The following is an 18,061-nucleotide window of genomic DNA, read 5'->3' on the forward strand; positions in this document are numbered from 1 at the left end:
GTGCTCACGGAAGGGCAAAGAACACCCAGTAGTGAATCAGAAAATATAGAAGTAAGACATGTTGCTTTGAATAATAGTTTCAAATTCAATGAACAGAGGGATTGGAGGGAAAGACCATCCCACTCAGAGAGAACGGCATGTCCAAAGGCCCAGGGAAGAAAAAATATTTTACGGAATTTCAAGTAACAAGGAGGAAGAGGAGTATAAGCAAGGAGAAAGCAGACACAGGAAAAGAGAAGAGCCTGGCAAGGTTAGGGGTGGAGAAATGTGGATGGTAGAAACAAAACGGAAAAAGAAGCCACGTAGTAGATAAACGTGTCCACGAATGCCCTGTGTCCAAGCTTCTCAATCTCTATAATGAAAGAAGAAATGCCTTCCTCTCTTTCTCCCCATAAGCAATTTGGCATTTTCACTCTGTTCCTACAAGGTGAATAGAAATCTAGATATATAGTTATGAATCTGAATGATAATAGCTAATGTTTACGACCTAGGCATTAGAGTCATAAATTATCTCATTTATTTATTTTTGTTTTAGTCTGATCTTATTTGTTACTCAAAAAAATCTTATTTTTGACTGGATTCAGACAGAAGTAGAAGCTCGCTGAGAGGAGAGTCTGCATCTCTTGGCACTCTGTTCCTGGTGCTTCTCTTCAGCCTCTTTCATTCTCTTGGCCGAAAGTTTAGCATATTCTGCAGCCTCTTCCTGATTTTTTTAGTACGCTGCTTCTTCAGAGCAATACGCCACTGTTTGTGCTGCAGGACACATGGAGTAATAAGACGCTGAATCTGTGCTTCAGTCCTAGGTTTCTTACCTTCTTTGTTGAAGGGCTTTCTTACAACATGCTCACGGACACCATCTTTAGGGAAATTGAAAAGTTTGTGGATTCTGCTAGCTCTTTTGGGCTCCAGGCAACAAGGCACCGTAGTACCAGTCAGTCCAGGAATATCCTTCTCTCAAGTTGAGAACGCTCAGATTGGCATCTACAACGTAACCACTAACAGATTTCGCTTTCTTTCTCTAGTTCTCCTTGGTCTGTAACAGGAATGCCCCTTACTCAGTAGCAGGTGGACACAGCCATGGGTCAAGACACACTGCTTCATAGGGAAACTTTGTTTCTCGTTCCCATCATTTATTCAAACAACGTAGCCCTTCCATTCTTCACCTGGAGCGTCAGCAGCAACTTCTGTGGCCATACGCTTCTCATAAAAAGTAAGAATTTTGCATTCATCAATCACTTACATGAGTTTCTGGCAGCCAGTGGCTGCGAAGAAGATGTTCAGCTTCATCTTGAAGCTGTTGATGGTGGCCTCCCAAATTATCTCATTTAAATAACACAAAAACTCTATGAGGCAAGTAGTATTATTATTCTTCATTTTAGATGGCAAAGCTAAACTTTAGTAATGTTCATCCAGTAAACAGGAAAGCCAGCATTCAGATACCAATGCAAAACTAAAGAAAAGGATTTGTTCATGTGCTCTGGATATCTGATCTCTATAAGTGTTCTGAATGAGTCAATTTAGTCAAATCACCAATTTTGCCATTTTTGTAAAAAAAAAAAAAAGTAAGTCAACTAAAAATAAACATCCTATTCTACCAGCAGCTGAGAGGAATGCTTTTCTTCCTTTCAATCAATCACAGGTTTCTGACAACCTTCACAATCAGAATCAGTCTAGCATACTACCGAAAAATTCCTGCCTGAGCCCAGTGGGCCCCAAGAACCTTAGAGAATCAGATAATCCCTTTACTAAACGGCATCATCAAAAATGTTACTTTTTCCCTCAAAATCAAAATATAAACATTGGGGGAGAATCTATCTTAAATAAAAGCAAGAAATTAATCATAAAAAGAATTTGCTTGAAAGTGTCATAATTTTGCAACGGTTTTACTTTTCTTCCATATGTGTAAGGGAGAAAAATGTGCATGTATAAACATAGGCTGTTTTACCTTCAAGTGACTCCAAGAAAGAGTCATTTTTCAAAACAGAGTATTTATATGTAAAACCTGCATAATAGCAGTAATGACTGTTTTTTGTTTAGTTTTTAAAAAGCAGCCCACCTAAATGAATTCCTACCTGCCAGACAGAATTGGAGTTAGCTAAAGAAAAAGAATACAGGGACAGGATGGGGCGCTAACTAAAATGCCTTTTCCAAATTCTCAAAATGCAACTAGATGGACTATTCAAATTAAGCATTGAATATAAGATTCAGAGGAAAATTCTGTTACAGAAGCAGTAGACAAAGAGACAAGAAGTGATACCAACTGCTTCCCTTCTTTTTGTACATTTTCCACCTTGAATCCCAAGGAACAACGTTCCAAACCTCCTATTCTTTCCTGGCTCTACGGTGCCTCTGAAATCAGTGATCCTGATAAATAAAATCCCATGAGGTCTGAAAGCAGTAGTTTCATGGACAACATTTAAATTGTTTCCATGTGCTTTCTGCTTGCACAGGATCAATCATCATGATTGGTGTATTATAACTTGCCGTGACTAAATTGGTCTCTCTCCTGTTGTTTTCTTTTCCCCAAGGAACTCAATTTTCCAGCAAAGAGCCTTCTGTTTCCCTCTATTTTTTAAATTTTCATATTAACTATAATACAAAAGACTAAATGAAAATTCAGACTCAGAGATTCTTGTTTTTAACCCACTGGCAGGCATCTATTCCAGTGAAATGTTCATTTAACATACTTTATTTTACATTTCCATTTATTTTTGTATTAATTTTCAAGTCCAATTTTTGGATTAATAAGGCTCTCAGTATTAATGAGAAAATCATTTAGAGTACAATGGAATTTCAGTCAAGAAAATATTGTTCTATTTTTGATACATTTTTTATCTTTCAGATGCTGTTTTTTAAAAATAATTAAAAGAAAAGTAAACTTTAGAACAAGGTGCACTTTTTGATATATTTCATATAGGACATGAAAAAGGAAGAATGTGTTATTTAAATCCCTGTTCTGAAGCATGCCTTTCCTCTAATTTCCATAAAATATTGGAGAATTGTTGGTGTCAGCTATATCAACTAGCTCTTGATCCTATACAGTATTGCACACATAGATTTTTGGTTTTGTTCTATAATTTTCCTTGATAGGGTGTACATTGCTAAAAGGCAATGACCATGTCTCTCTAGAGTAATGATTTGTTCATGTGCTCTAGATATCTGATCTCTATAAGTGTTCTGAATAAGTCAGATTAATAGCAAAATACATATGTGATCAATGCCCCAGAATCTCTATAAGTGAAAGTAACTATAAACGAGCAATTTGAAAGCAGTAAGATCCTCATCCTTTTCAAAAGTGTCTATATTTCCACCGTTTTTTAGAATGCCATAAAGGCCACATTATTAAAACCAAGAGAGAACATAAATGTACATGAGAGAGGTCACATTCTGGCCCTTCTCAAACTTTTCCACAGAGGCATCACTGGTGAGGACGAAAATGAAGAGTGAATACATACACCCTGGAGTTGGAGGGCATCTCCCAAAGCAACCCATCTCCCATCTGAAATTTCTTTGAAGTCTTCTAATATTGCTTTAACATGAATGCAAATTGTGCCTCCTGCTCCCCAATATATCTGTTTGATTTAATATGAAAATTAAGTTGCTTATCTGGGTTAAAACTGACAGATGAAGAAAGTGTGGCTTGGAACTCCTGCACTCCCTTGAAGACCTACCAAGGCATGCTAACCTTTAAACTGCTAATATTCATTAGCAAGATGCCAAATAGATGCATTGGCTACTTGCAATTGATTCCTCATTTTTTGGAAAGATTGAGTGAAGACAGAGATTCAGAGACTGGAGGAGAAGCCAGCAGCGAAGGAAAGCAAGCTTCAACTCTAATGATACTCTGATGCTCCTGGGAGGAAAGGAATGCCACAAGAAAGAGATAAACTGCAGAAGGAAGGCTTGCAGGGAACCACAATCAAATTTACCTCACAATTTGCCTAAGGCCAAAGAAAGAGGCTTAATAGAAAATCTGGTGATTTAATTTGGTGATTAAAAAAAATGCTCTCAAAAAATGAGTGAAAAAAACGCAAGTAATTAAAACTATTCTTTTAGCAATAAAGGAGAGAGAACTCATTCATTTGCACATTTTAAAAGCATAAAACTAAAAAATGTTGGTTTCTCGTATATTAAAAATAAAGTTATACAGTAAATCTCGTCTTAATAAGACATCTCCAATTATATGATTCAGCAGAGTGTAGGCTGTAATTGTTTTAATGACATTTTAAATGATGAACAAAAGAAAAAAATTATGAAGGGCTAATGACATACAATGAAGCAATATGCCATCATTCTTTAGGATATAAATATTATTCCAGAGAAAGTCTTAGTTTTAATTAAAATTAAATGGAAACACACAATATTTGTACTAAAGTCATATTATAGTGCTATGTTCAAGGGAATAAAAATTTGAATGTAAATGTGATCCCAAAGCCAGGTCTCTTTTGGTCAGGGATATACAATATCATGTTTTCCTGAAATTCATACCTTTATATCATTAAATTATATCTTATTAAAACATTGAAAAGTATCAGTGCGTCCTGAGAATATGCATTCTGGATGCCTTTTAACAACACATGAAACTGCTAAAATTCTAAACCCATATTCAATCAAAGCAATCAAAGTTATCTTGTTTCTTTGCCTCAACCTAGTGTATATAGAATTAGTTGATTGTTTTTCCAAGCTCTTTATGGTGGAAGTTTCACATGTGTGAAAAAGATGAACTCTATGTACCTACTCGTCACTCAGCTTTATCAATTTTTCACCAATCATGTTCCTTTTATTGTTTTATTCTTTGCTGGAATATTTTATAGCAAATTCCAGACATCGTGTCATTTTACCCAAAAATATTTCAATGTTCATATCTAATCGATTTTATACAATCTTCATTGCCATTATAAAACAATTTCTTCATGTCATAGTTGATTATATTTACTATTAAATTCAACAGTTATATTTTACTAAATACGGTAGATATAATTTAGTATTTCTATATTATTATGTAAGTGTAAATATTTAGTTTGGCCGTACATGTATTTTCCAGGTCTAATGTTTTAATTAAGTTAACTGGTAAATTCAGTTAAAAACAATGTTAAAGGGATTTTTTTTTTCTTTTGCTTGTTTTTGCTATATTAACCAGTCAAATCAGTTAAATTATCTGTGGTTACAGACCTCATCTTAAATATAAGCATCTGGGTGTATACACACTGGGCCAAATCAACCACATCATAGTCAACTTTTGTAGATGACACATTATGTCATCATAAGAATAGATGATTAGTATTAAAGCAAATAGATTATGCTGAGATTACTCCAAAGCAATTAAAACAGAGAGGCAGTAAGGGAGTGGAAGGAGAGCTTTGGAATTCACACAAATATAGGTTCTAACTCCTACTCTGCTACTTAATGCCTTTGTTAACTTCAACTAGTTAGCTAAGAGCCTGAGTCTCAAAACCACACCTGAAGCACAGGGATAAAAATACCATTGTAACTATTGTGAAACATATAAATTCTTACACGAATTATAAAACATCTGCCATATGATAGGCACTCAAAATTTCTTCTTTCAAAACTTCTTAATCAATATCCAACAATGAGATGGAAGCAACCTAAAAAATCACCCTCAGTTCACATGTCTCTTAAACATTTTGTATAATATTTCAAACACTGTCTCATACGATCAGCAGTAATAGACCATCGTCATTCAAAAAATACAATTTCTTTTTGCTTTTTCATTAGACAGATGTAAGAATTTACTTGTTTCTCTTATGTTAGGCAATATGGTAAAGAAAGATAACCAGCAATCTAAACTTTACTTGGAACAAATTACCATGAAATAAATCATCTCAGTCATATTTTTCTCAGATAAGTAGCTCAATGAGATATGTCTTTGGGGGTTAAGAACTTTACAAAGCTGTTATTATTGTTTTAAAGTTTACAGGTGAAGCAACAAAGGCTCAAGGACACAAAAAGTTTCAGAATAAAAACTTAGGACACATTGTTTGAAACTAAATGCATTCCAATAACTTATCCTTTATTTAGATTTAAGGATGTGTATGAAAAGCATTCTATTGCCCCAGAAAAGGAGGAAAAAGTCAGTAACACGTATTTAGACATTGTATCATTTTCTACATTATTCTGGAATATCAACATTAAGTCATGATGTATCTATCCAGCAATAGCCTTGTGAAAAATAAAATACATACATACACACAAAACCCACCTGTTCCAATAATTCCACTGCGCTTTTGCGGCTCCCTGAAACTCTCTTTGTTGATGAAGATGCTTTGTAATGCAGCAAGGTTGAGGGTTATTGATCTATAAAAGTCTTTATGATTCAGCTGCTGTGGAACTGTCTACAATACCCAGGCCTCAAGGGTGTGATTTTTCCAGTGATGCCAGGTTGATTCTTGGAAATTTACATGCTGCTATCTGTTTGACAATAAATTGCTCTGGAAACTCTTATGTGATACACATTCAGGGCTCTTTATAATAACAAGCTGTATATCTTGATGGCCAATTTGTCTTTTTTTTTTCTTTTGAAAACTGGTCTTAATCTACTGCAGAGGTCACTTATGAACAGAATGCATTGCCTGCATTGGTTGTGTGAAGTAAGCACATTCTCTTAGCTTCAGATTTCACCCCAAAGTACTACATTGCTTTGTGCTGCTTACCTGAGAAACTGACAAGATTCAGTTTTCAACAATTTCTTTTTATATGAGAAAACATACTTAAAAGGTAGTCATTAAGGGCACAAGCTCCAAAGCCAGACCGCCTGGGTTGAATTCTTGGCTCTGCCATTTACTGGCTCTGTGATCTTGGGCAAGTTGCATAATCTCCAGCTTTAGGTTCCTTAGATGTGAGATAAGAAAACATGTAAAACATGTGGAATCATTTCATAGAATTTTTGTGAGGATAAAATGAGTTAAGAACATTGAAAATTCTTGAAAACCACCTGGTACATAGTAAGTTCTCAATAAATATGAATCATTGTTATTATTAACATACATAAAAGATCTATCACAATTAATATTTGAATGCCTACTTCTTGCCAAGCACACTGTGTCAGTTACGTTCAAAATATTTTAAACAATTTTCACAGTAATATTTAAATATACATCTTTATCCTTGTTTTGCTAAAGAGTAAACTAAAACCCAGAGAGGTTATGTAAATTGCCTAGACAAACAGAGTTGACAGAATGCTGAGCTGGGAATTGAGTTAAGGAACAAGGATTATAACTGCTCCATGGTGACCTTACATTTGGCCCTCCAGGAGTCTGCTGATGGGTATACAATGCATTCATATTATTACAAAAGTTTGAGATTTTTAAAAAGACATTTTCTACGTTAGTTAACATAAATATTTTAGTTATTTTTAAATGCAGTTACAATAATTGCTAATTATTCTGATGATAGAAACATTTAATAAACTTTTGCAATTTTCCTTGTAGAAGCCCAAGGATGGATGGGCCACAGAAGTGTCTCCTGGAAGGGGAAAAAGCCCATGGATCAACGAGCTTAAATGAGTTTAAAAGCTCATGGATCAATGAGTTTAAAGTCAAGCTCTTTCCTTGTTAGCTCCAAGACTAACTGATACTCTTAGAATATGCCATTCCTTCTACCTACATGTGCCACCCGCTCCCATACCTTCTCCATGGCAGGCTCTTTTTCATTCTCAAGCTACAAGCTTAAGTTTTTTCCTCTCAGAGGAGTCTCCTATGTCTAACCTATATGATCATCTCTATTGTTATTTACATCACCACTCTGTTCATGTTGTTTGAAGCCCTTTTCATAATCATCAATTTAATATGTTTACTTGCTTGTTGAATACATCCCTGTTTATAAATATAAGATTCATGAGAAAATGGACTATAGTAAATATTCAATAAATAAATGCTAAATAAAAAGTGAATGAATGACCCACAAATATATAGATTTCATCTCACATTTTTCAATTTTTCTGGTCTTAAAAAGATAGCTTCTAGTATCCCAAATGTAATCCTTTATTCATGGAACTCTTTGTTTTTTAGGTGTATCACTAAAGCTTTTTAAAAAATCATAATACTCTTAGATATACAGCATTATACATCACTTAGAAAATTAAAGAAACCCATCAATTAACCTTCTTTTACATACTTAATTTCAAACAATTGTATTCTTTTTCCTCTATTAATGTCAAATATACATTATGAAGTAGACATTGCAAAGTATGCACTGCAAAATGAGGACAAAAATACAACTGAATTCATAGAGTTAAAGGGATAATTAAGTCATATACATGTTAAGCACTTAGCGGAATGCCAGTACAGGTTAGTCCTCCTGTAATTTATTGTTTTTTTTTAATAAATATAACAAAGATGGTTTTTTATTATTTTAGCATTGCCATTGGTTGGTATAGTATAATAATGATGAAAAATCATCAATACTACTTAATACAATGTTTTAAATAGAAGAGGTAGTTCATAAACATTCATTGTTGCTCAAAATAGGGATGTCTCAGTTTAAGAAAATGTTAATACTAAAATTCAATAGGTCAATTCTTTCCATCAGAAAAAGATTATTCATTTTATGAATCATTATACCTGTTTTTTTGTTTTTAAATAGTAGCTTTCACAATGGGATTCAACTCTTTCTATAGAATAATGACAAGTGGACAGAAACATCAGTGCTAGTACTTGGGGGGAGTGGAAAGAAGGCATCATGAAAGAGCAGCCACATAACATTTTATAAAGAGTTATGTGTCCTTTCAAGTAGATAAAACATCACATAAATTATAATACAAATGAACAGAAAATGTGTTTCAATGTTCCAAACTTTAATTTATATCAGCTTTTCGAGAACATATCAATTTAATCAAATAGCACGACACCTGCCATAGAAAGAATCAATATGATATGGGAGACGAAGGGCTGTTGTGCTGATGTGAGCCACAGGAAGTGATAAAACCATTAGTTCTTAGTGAAGCACCTAATGTCCCCTCAGATAATATAAAGAAGGTCTTTAAACAAATAGTGGTTTGGGGCCAGACGGCATGGCTCACGTCTGTAATCCCAGCACTTTGCAAGGCCAAGTTGGGTGGATCACTTGAGGTCAGGAGTTCGAGAACAGCCTGGCCAACATGGTGAAACCCTGTCTGTACTAAAATACAAAAATTAGCTGGGTGTGGTGGTGTGCACCTCTAATCCCAGCTACTTGGGAGTCTGAGGCAGGAGAATCACTTGAATCCAGGAGACGGAGGTTGCAGTGAGCTGAGTTGACACCACTGCACTCCAGCCTGGGCAACAGAGCAAGACTCCATCTCAAAAAAAAAAAAAAAGGAATAAAAGGGTGTTTGGGCAGGAAGCAGTAAACAAGCACTTCTTTTATTGTATAATCTTAACATTAATAGCAGCGTTCATTTACTCTTCAGGTATGATGCAGAGCAAGGGTTGGCAAACCTTTCTATAAAGAGTCAGAAAATATTTTAGGCTTTGGGCCATAGAGTCTCACCCTCAACTACTCAATCCCACCATTGTAATGCAAAAGTAGCCATAGTTGTCACATATATGAAGAAGCATGACTGTGATCCAATAAGACTTCATCTACATAAACAGGTAGTGGACCAGAATTGGCCTGCACGCTGGTAGTTTTCTGACTTCTGATGTAGGGCACTATCAAAACTAATGTTTTGGGAGTAACTGCCATATGTCTAGTCCGGTGGAATCTCTTTTACTTCCAAAATTCTTTTTGTTACTTTACCTTCTAATAGCTTTCCTCACAGGTTGTTGTGAAGATTAAATGAGAAAATCTATGTAAAGTGCCTGAGACAAAGTTTCCAAAACAATTTAGCTCAAATACATAAGCATAGACTCTAAAGCTAGATTGCCTATGTTGAAATACTAGCTCTACCCTTTATTAGCTATGTGGTCTTGTACATGCTATTTAATTTTCCTGTACAGTAAATCCTCCCTTAATGTCATCATCCATAGGTTCTCAGAAACTAACTTTAAGCAAAACATTTTATCACAGGTTATTGACATAAGAAAGAGATAAGTTCCTATATTTCTGGTCACAAAACATCACTAAACTTCTAAATAAAGACCTCAAACACTTCTAGTATTAAACATTGAAATAAATGTGAGTAATACACACATTTAAGAAAGATTAACAAAAACAAGTATGATAAGTGTTTACCCACTTATTCCAGTTCAGGCCTTGGATGGCTGGAGCCTCTCCTGGCATCTAGGGGAGCAAGTCTGGGACCACCCTGGTCAGGACACCATTCCATCATAGGACACACTCACGCACACCCACACTCACTCAAACCGGGGCCATGCAGATGCAATTCACCTAATGTGCATGCCTCTGGGATGTGGAAGGAATCCAGAGTGCCTGGAGGTAACTCAAGCAGACAGAGAATGTGCAAACTCTACACACACAGTGGCCCCTGCCAGAGTGAAGTTTTTTTTTTCCTCATCAGTGTTAAAATGAAATAATGTTGAAAGAAACTATGTTATTCAAGGATCTGCTGTACTTCAACCTTTCGCACAGTGAAATGAGATAATAACAACACTTAGAGGTTACTGAAGGAAGATGAAATGAGTAGAAGTATATGAAGTGTTTAGAACAGTGCCTAGCACACACTAAGCACTATATGAATGTCAACTATTGTTATTGTACTGTTATTGTTGCAGTTTCATAACTCAGTTAACTTGGTTCTCTCTATTTAACTGAAAATCAGAAAGAGCTACATTATAAATGTGGTATAAAAAATTAATGGTAGGAGAGCTAAGAAAGAAAGAGACCATGATATGCTACAGTTAGGTTCTGGAGGTCAAAGTGGACAACTCAGTTGGGGTCAAATGGTGTAGAATGTTAAATGATATGAGAAGGATGTTGGACTTCATCTCCAAAGAAAAGAGGAATCGCCTAAGGAAATTTGCCAGTTTGGATCTAAATCTGATTAATGATAAATAACGGGATGGTGAGGCAAACATGAATTTTAAAGACCATGTCCGGTAGATTTAACGAAATAAAAATTAAAAAGCACAGGGCCCCAGAGCCTTATGCTCTGGAAATATCGTGAGTGCAACGCTGCCTATGTTGCTTAGATTTATGCACATGGAACCTGAGCAGTTTCCCCGAAGGTTCGCATTATCCTCTAGTTGACCTGCAACAGTGGGAGGGGTGCAGAAAGGAAGGGCCCAAAGCCAAGAACAAGTTTGTCCCAGAAATAGAAGGATTGTGACAAGAAGCTAAAGCCAAAAGCAACTCATTTTCTCACACAAGATTGAGGAAGAAGAAGAAAGCCTAGTACAGAGACCAAAGCCATTGTAGCAAAAGAAAAGAGTGAATAAAAACATTTAGATCAATAGACAAACAGCAAAAGGGCCATCTGAGCAGAAGTCTGTATTTCACTATATTTCACTACAGTAGCACATGATAATACAGGACTATGTTTTTAAATACAACCTACCTGTAGATTAATATGGTAGAATCAGCAGAAGGCCAAAATGCACTAGAACTCTGGGTGACCAAGAGACACCATGGAAATAGCTGGCCTTGGGGTTCAGGGACATGTACAAATCTAGGACAGATCTGGTTTATCTAGAACAGTGCTGTCTAATTGAGATGTAAAGTAATCCATATGTGTAATTTCAAATTTTCTAGTAGTCACATTTTTTAAAGTAAAAAAAAGTGAAATAAATTTAGGAATGTATTTCATTTAACCCAATGTATCCAAAATACTATCATTTCAACATGCAATCAATGTTTTAAAAATGAGATATGTTACATTATTTTCTTTTTACTAAGTCTTCACAATCCAGTTGACACATATAGCACATCTCAATTCTGGTGATGAATTTTCACTGGTAATACTGGCCTTTATTTAGATTTATAAAATTTACAGATGGAAAAGTAGATTTATGAACCTAAGTTGCTCCAAACGTACGTAAAAGTTTTCTAATAATTGAATTGAATTGAATTTTTAAATTGATTTTTAATTAATGAGAATCAAATGAAATTAAATTCCTGTTCCTCAGTCACACTAGTCACATGTTTTATGTTCCTTAGCCACATGTTGCATGTGACAAATGGCTAACATATTGGACAGCTCAGAAAGCTAGAACCTGGTAGGGTTAGTCCTGAAGGAGGGACACCAATAATTGAATGTAAAAAAGGTGCTTAAGAGACTGAATGCTGGATGTCCTTAGGGTTTAGAGCAGTGTTCTTAACCCACTGAGTTCTACCATATTTAACTGTATCTATATCACAGTATTTAGAATTTTATTATGTTAATACTGCACTCAAGTCATAATTATGTCATAGTTGAGGACAAAAAACTATATTTTATAATAATTTATGTATTTTTATAATATATAAAAAACTATATTTTATAATAATTATTTTTTAATCTTTATAATGCTTACCACATTGTAAGAACATAGTGATCATTAAACAGTTGATCAATTGGTTGACATAACTGATTACACTGTAGTTCTTCATAAACATTTAAATACTGAAAAGCCACAGGTTATTTTGATCAGTGCCTCATTGGAAAGGCTTATATGAAAGAAAGAAACAATGGCTAAGATGAAGAGGGAAGAATTTCTAGACATGGAGAATAGAATGCAATGGCTTAAAAATAAGCTAACTGTAGGGATAGTGAGGTAAGCGGAGTAGGAAGTAGGTGCCTTTTGGGTAGAATAAAGGATATAAGCTAGAATGTAGCCCAGAGGGCAGTCTATAGTTTTGAGAAACAGTAGAAGGTCCTGAGCCACAAAATTAAAGTAGGGGCTTAATATGAGGGAAGAGCCACTGCATGTGTATAAAAGTAAAAGAAACAGCATATTATAAAATTGCACTCGAAGACAATTCTTGCTGTGATGTATCTGATCATGGAAAGGTAAACACAGGCTAGGCACTGTTATTTGTACCTATGGAAATGGATAGGGAGGGGGAAAATCAGAAGATGCTGCAGTTATTGCTATAAAAAACTGGCCATAGAATAATAGAATGATAGAGCACTCATTTAAAAGTTCATAGAATTTCCAAATGTGGTTAAATTTTAGCCAGAGAAAACTTTAAACACTGTATAAAACTGGCTCCAAAAGTTATATGTGAGGTCCTCTACCCAACTGCACATGTGGCTTAAAATGCCTGGAGTTATTTATACAAAAGCAGGTAGCTTATTTAAACATCTATTTTTCATATATCAACAGCTTTTCCCAGTGAAGGAAATGGGGGCAGTGCGGTTCTAGGACCTTCTAACCCCTCCAAAGTGAATGTTGTTTGACAGTCTGCGAATGATTTAATAGTCAGACAGACAGGGCTTATAAAACCAATAATTCCCATCTCAATATCTTTTTGAAATATAAACACATGTGATGAATTGTGTGTGGATAGATTAACTTTCTGAGCAACTCTAATGAGTAGAGAATCAAGAAATAACAAGGCAGAGTATCTGTCTTGTATTAAACTACGATCATTTTTTTAAACTTTCAACCCACTATTGAATCTAATTTATTTTTCTAAGAGCAAGCAGTGCCTGTCCTGTATAACTGCAATGGGCCCAGTGAGCTCTAGCATGTGGACATTGGTTTTCCACCTTTGTAGGAGAGAGGAGAGCTGCATGACTCAAGCAAAATGTTCACCCGGAGCTCCCTTTTCTGACTGCTGTGACTCAGTTAAGCCAAGTCTCAGCTTAATGGCAACATAAGCCAAGTTGGCCTTCAGGATATCTATCAACCTTTGGATGCCCTTCAACTCCAGCTCCTAGTTACAAAGTTTTTAGGGTTCTAAGTCACTCCCTTACTGATCAATGCCCTCTCTAATAATCCATACACCAGACCCTATTAACATCACAATTTACCATTTTTGTTTATCAATCTCTTCAGTCTCACATAAGCTAATCCTTGCTAATAGGCATATTGGCTTGTTAGTTTTTACTAATCCTGGACAAGATAATGTCTTAAATAGATAAACATGTACCAAGACCTTTAAATGATCCCTAATAGAGGATTATAGGTGACTGCAGCAAGCCAATGAAAAGACAAATTTGAGGAGTGGGTTCCTTGGTATTCTTCAAATAATATTTATTTGAAAAACGTCTTCTCCAATTATATCTAGGAATATCTTTAGCCAAATCCCGATGCACATCTCCTACATAATTTATCTATACAAAAAATATGTACCGAATTTTAAAAAATGTGTAGTGGACACTGTGCTAGATGTTGACAATACAAAGGTCAATATGATTGGTATTCTCAAGAAAGTCACAATCAAGCATGGTAAACAAACATATCAAATAGTAATTGCAATATAATAAGTCATAATGAGCAAAATCTGGTAATGACACAAAGAAGGGAAAAATCACTTTCTGGAAGATCAGTGAAAGGTTTTCTAGTGGGAAGTGAAAATTGGGCTGGGGGCAGAGAGACAGAGATAGAGAGAGAGAGAGAGAGAGAGAGAGAGAGAGAGAGAGAGAGATGAGAAGCATGAAAAACAGAGAGAAAGGGAGAGAGACTGGTACTGACTGAGATTCCCGGGAGACTTTTGCTGGCCAAATAAAATTGGGGTAAGGGAGCAGAGAAGACAGCGATTAAAGTTATTCTCCCTACCCTCTAAGGGAATATTGTTTTAGAAGGATGAAAAGGATAACTAAAAGAGAGAAAGTAGAATTTTCTGAAAGAATTTGAAATGAATTTACATCTAACCCCAATGGGTCTAGTTATAAAGTAAACTTATTTCCTTCTTGGTCTCGAAATATCCAATTACTGGAGTTGCCTTAAGAAGAAATTGCATGTCTTTTTTTTTTTAATACATAGATGGAAAATACTTTGTAACTCTAACAATTATTAAGTTAAAATTACCTTTGGTGAAATAGTATTAAATACAAAGAGCACATTAAGATCTTTTTTTATATTCTCTTGTAATAAAATAGCAGTTTGCAATTAGTGAGCACTCATGTACCAGACACTATTTAAGCAGTAAACGTATATTAATTTGCTTAATCTTCACAAGTACATATGAGGTAGCTATTATTAGGATATCAATTTTACAGATAAAGGCACAGATAGGTACAGTGACATGTTCAAGATCACACAGCAGGGAAGTGGTACAGCTAGGATTCAAACCCAGACTGTCTGTTTCCTGAGTCCAAGTTCTTAATTACCACACATATTATTTCTTACAATGATGGTAACAGAATTGCAAAATGTACTAGTTCTAACAAAACAAACGGAAGATCGGAACAGAATATTTTAAAGAGTTACATTCTCCAGTGGTCATGTGGATCATCATGACTTGTCCCATGTTGCTATATATATCTATACATATTTTTTGTATAGATAAATTATGTAGGAAATGTGCATCGGGATTTGGCTAAAGATATTCCTAGATATAATTGGAGATGATGTTTTTCAAATAAATATTATTTGAAGGTCTACTAAGATTGCTTTAGTTTATAAAGACTATGATGGAAATGAACAATGGAGTTATATTTAAGAGACTATGACTAAACTCTGAAAATATCTCATAAGGCATTTATTTGTGTTACCATTTTGTCCTGGTAGATAAATAAAAACTTAAACCAATCTAGCCATGAAATTGTGATCCTCCCGAGGCTGACATAGACAGGACCTCTCCCTATTTAAGTAAATGCTGACAGCAGAACCTGCACTAATAGGAGCCAGATGGCTTAGAAGAACACGACTTCTCTGCTCCAAAACAGAAAACACTCCCATGAAACTTGAGGCTTGTGCTCCACCCCAGCTCTATCTGGCAAGTGTCTGTGAGCACACGTGTATATGTAATGTGTTATGTATGCATGGTTACAGAACAATATCCCAAAAAGGACAAAAAGAGTTTACCAAAAGTGGTTAACAACTTATCTTTTATCTAGCACATGAAAATTTTCCTGCCTTTAGTTACATGAAGAGTCCTCACTGCCCTACTTTCTGGGAGAGGAGTGAAGAAATCAAGTGTTACATGTGCCTAACTGAGAGATATTTTTATTTCTGAAAGAAATAAGTCAAAATGAGCCAAACTTCCTTCTTTAGTAGTAAGGAAGAAAATTTCCTTGTCAGCAAAAAAGAAAAAAAGGACATGACCACAATTTGCTCACAGATATCTAGCCAATAAATATGAAAAGGAATTATTTAAAGCCAGTAGAATGTAGTCCATTCCCTCTATTAAAAGGCCCCAATTATTTTCCAAAGCCAATATTCTACTTGGATGCAAAGAAAGCTAAGGTGGAAATCAAAAGAACTGGACATTAATCTCAGTTCTCCCTTCCCTGAATCACTCCACCTTTTTTTCTTCAGCTTCATCTTTCGATAACTGAGGGTAATAATGCCTCATAGGATCATAGTGGAGATAATAAAATAATAAACATAAAATAAACTTTGGTGCTTTGGCTATTGATAGCTGATATGAAAACAATTTAAATATTAACAATGCTATAGAAATCATATTCTTTCTTCAGCTCATAGTTTTAGCAGAAAAGACTTATTCCACTTACTATGTAATAATTAAGCTGTTATTGTATCAAAGTAAATAAAAGAGTATTCAGGAAAAAAAAAGTTGCCCTACTAAAACTTGTTATTTAAAATGTGTAAAATGTGGGCCATAATGTAGAACAAAAATAGAGGAAAATGTGCTTGATGGTCAGTAAGTAAAGATTTGTAGAGGAGGGAAGTTACTTTGGTAGAAAAGCAAGAAGTTTATTATTCCATGGCCACACATTTGTTTTACGTACTGGAAAGCCACAGACACAATCTAAGCAGCTGTAGGAGCCCATCATGTTGATTTAATTAGCTTTAAAGACGTGTTCTATGATCTCTATTTGTACAATTGTGGAAGTTTACTCAGATGAATGGCAAAAAGAGCAACTACACATGCTGCTCTAATTCTACAAAACTGAAACTGGTAAAACTGAAGTGGAGGAAACACTCTTTCTGTGACTATCAACCATCTTCTTTCTTTCCCTTTAACAGTTTCAGAAAAAAGGGTCTCATTGATAGCAACAACAATAATTAGTGAGTGAGAGTGACTTTCACTACCATGGCTGGCTCAAGACTAACTTGTTGTTATGAACATTATTTAACCAAATCTATCCAATTAAGTATGGAGTTATCAGCATCAATTTATATGTGACATTTTGCTAACTCACCAGAAAGAACTGCTGATCATTTGTTTCTTAAACATGAGCTAAGGAAATCTTTGTGTTGTTAAAAACACGATCCACAAAGCCATATTGAGAGTCTTTTCTTTTTGGCCAACACCAGCTTATCTCTTACCAAATTTGTCCTTTTATTTGTAACTATGTTTGGAATTTAAATACTGTAATGATCACCCTTTTGAATTGGCTACTGCCTCCACAAGTCAGATACCAATGATAGAGCATGTATATTTGGTATTTGGAAAAACCATCTATCTCTATTAGCTGTATACATTTTTCCTAAATGCAGCCCAACATTATAGATATTTTTTCTCCTTAATTTTATTCCAGAAGGTGAGGAGGACAGACACAGGTATACATATTTTTAAAGAACACTTTTAGCCGGGTGCTGTGGCTCATGCCTGTAATCCCAGCACTTTGGGAGGCTGAGGCCGAGTGGATCACTTGAGGTCAGGAGTTCGAGACCAGCCTGACCAACATGGTGAAATCCCGTCTCTACTAAAAATACAAAAATTAGCCAGGAGTGGTGGCGTGTGCCTGTAATCTCAGCTACTCACGAGGCTGAGGCAGGAGAATCTCTTGAATCTGGGAGGCAGAGGTTGCAGTGAGCTGAGATGGCGCCACTGCCCTCCAGCCTGGGTGACAGAGCGAGACTCTGTCTCAAAAAATAAATAAATAAATAAAAATAAAAATAAATAAATAAACCTTGGGGGGAAAAAAACATTTCTGCATTGTGCTCTTCTTTACTGCCAATTCTGACACATCTTTCTTCATGTTTACTCCTTACCCACATGCTTTTTGTACCAATTTTAGGTCTAAAACAAATACATACATAAAGTGAAGTTATGCCAATGGAAAATTTATTGACAAATTCAAAAACTTGAAAAATTAAGCTAGTCG

General features: G+C 35.3%; 1 long non-coding RNA gene and 1 pseudogene across 1 annotated transcript in view; both read right to left on the reverse strand.

Moving 5' to 3' along the window:
* LOC129526051 (uncharacterized) overlaps window positions 1–18,061 on the reverse strand; it is a 153,652-nt gene that overhangs the window by 46,134 nt on the left and 89,457 nt on the right. The window lies entirely within an intron of this gene.
* On the reverse strand, window positions 565–1,287 carry LOC101123704 (small ribosomal subunit protein eS6-like; annotated as a pseudogene).

Source organism: Gorilla gorilla, chromosome 10 (genome assembly GCF_029281585.2).
Source record: "Gorilla gorilla gorilla isolate KB3781 chromosome 10, NHGRI_mGorGor1-v2.1_pri, whole genome shotgun sequence".
NCBI classification, from domain to species: Eukaryota; Metazoa; Chordata; class Mammalia; order Primates; family Hominidae; genus Gorilla; species Gorilla gorilla.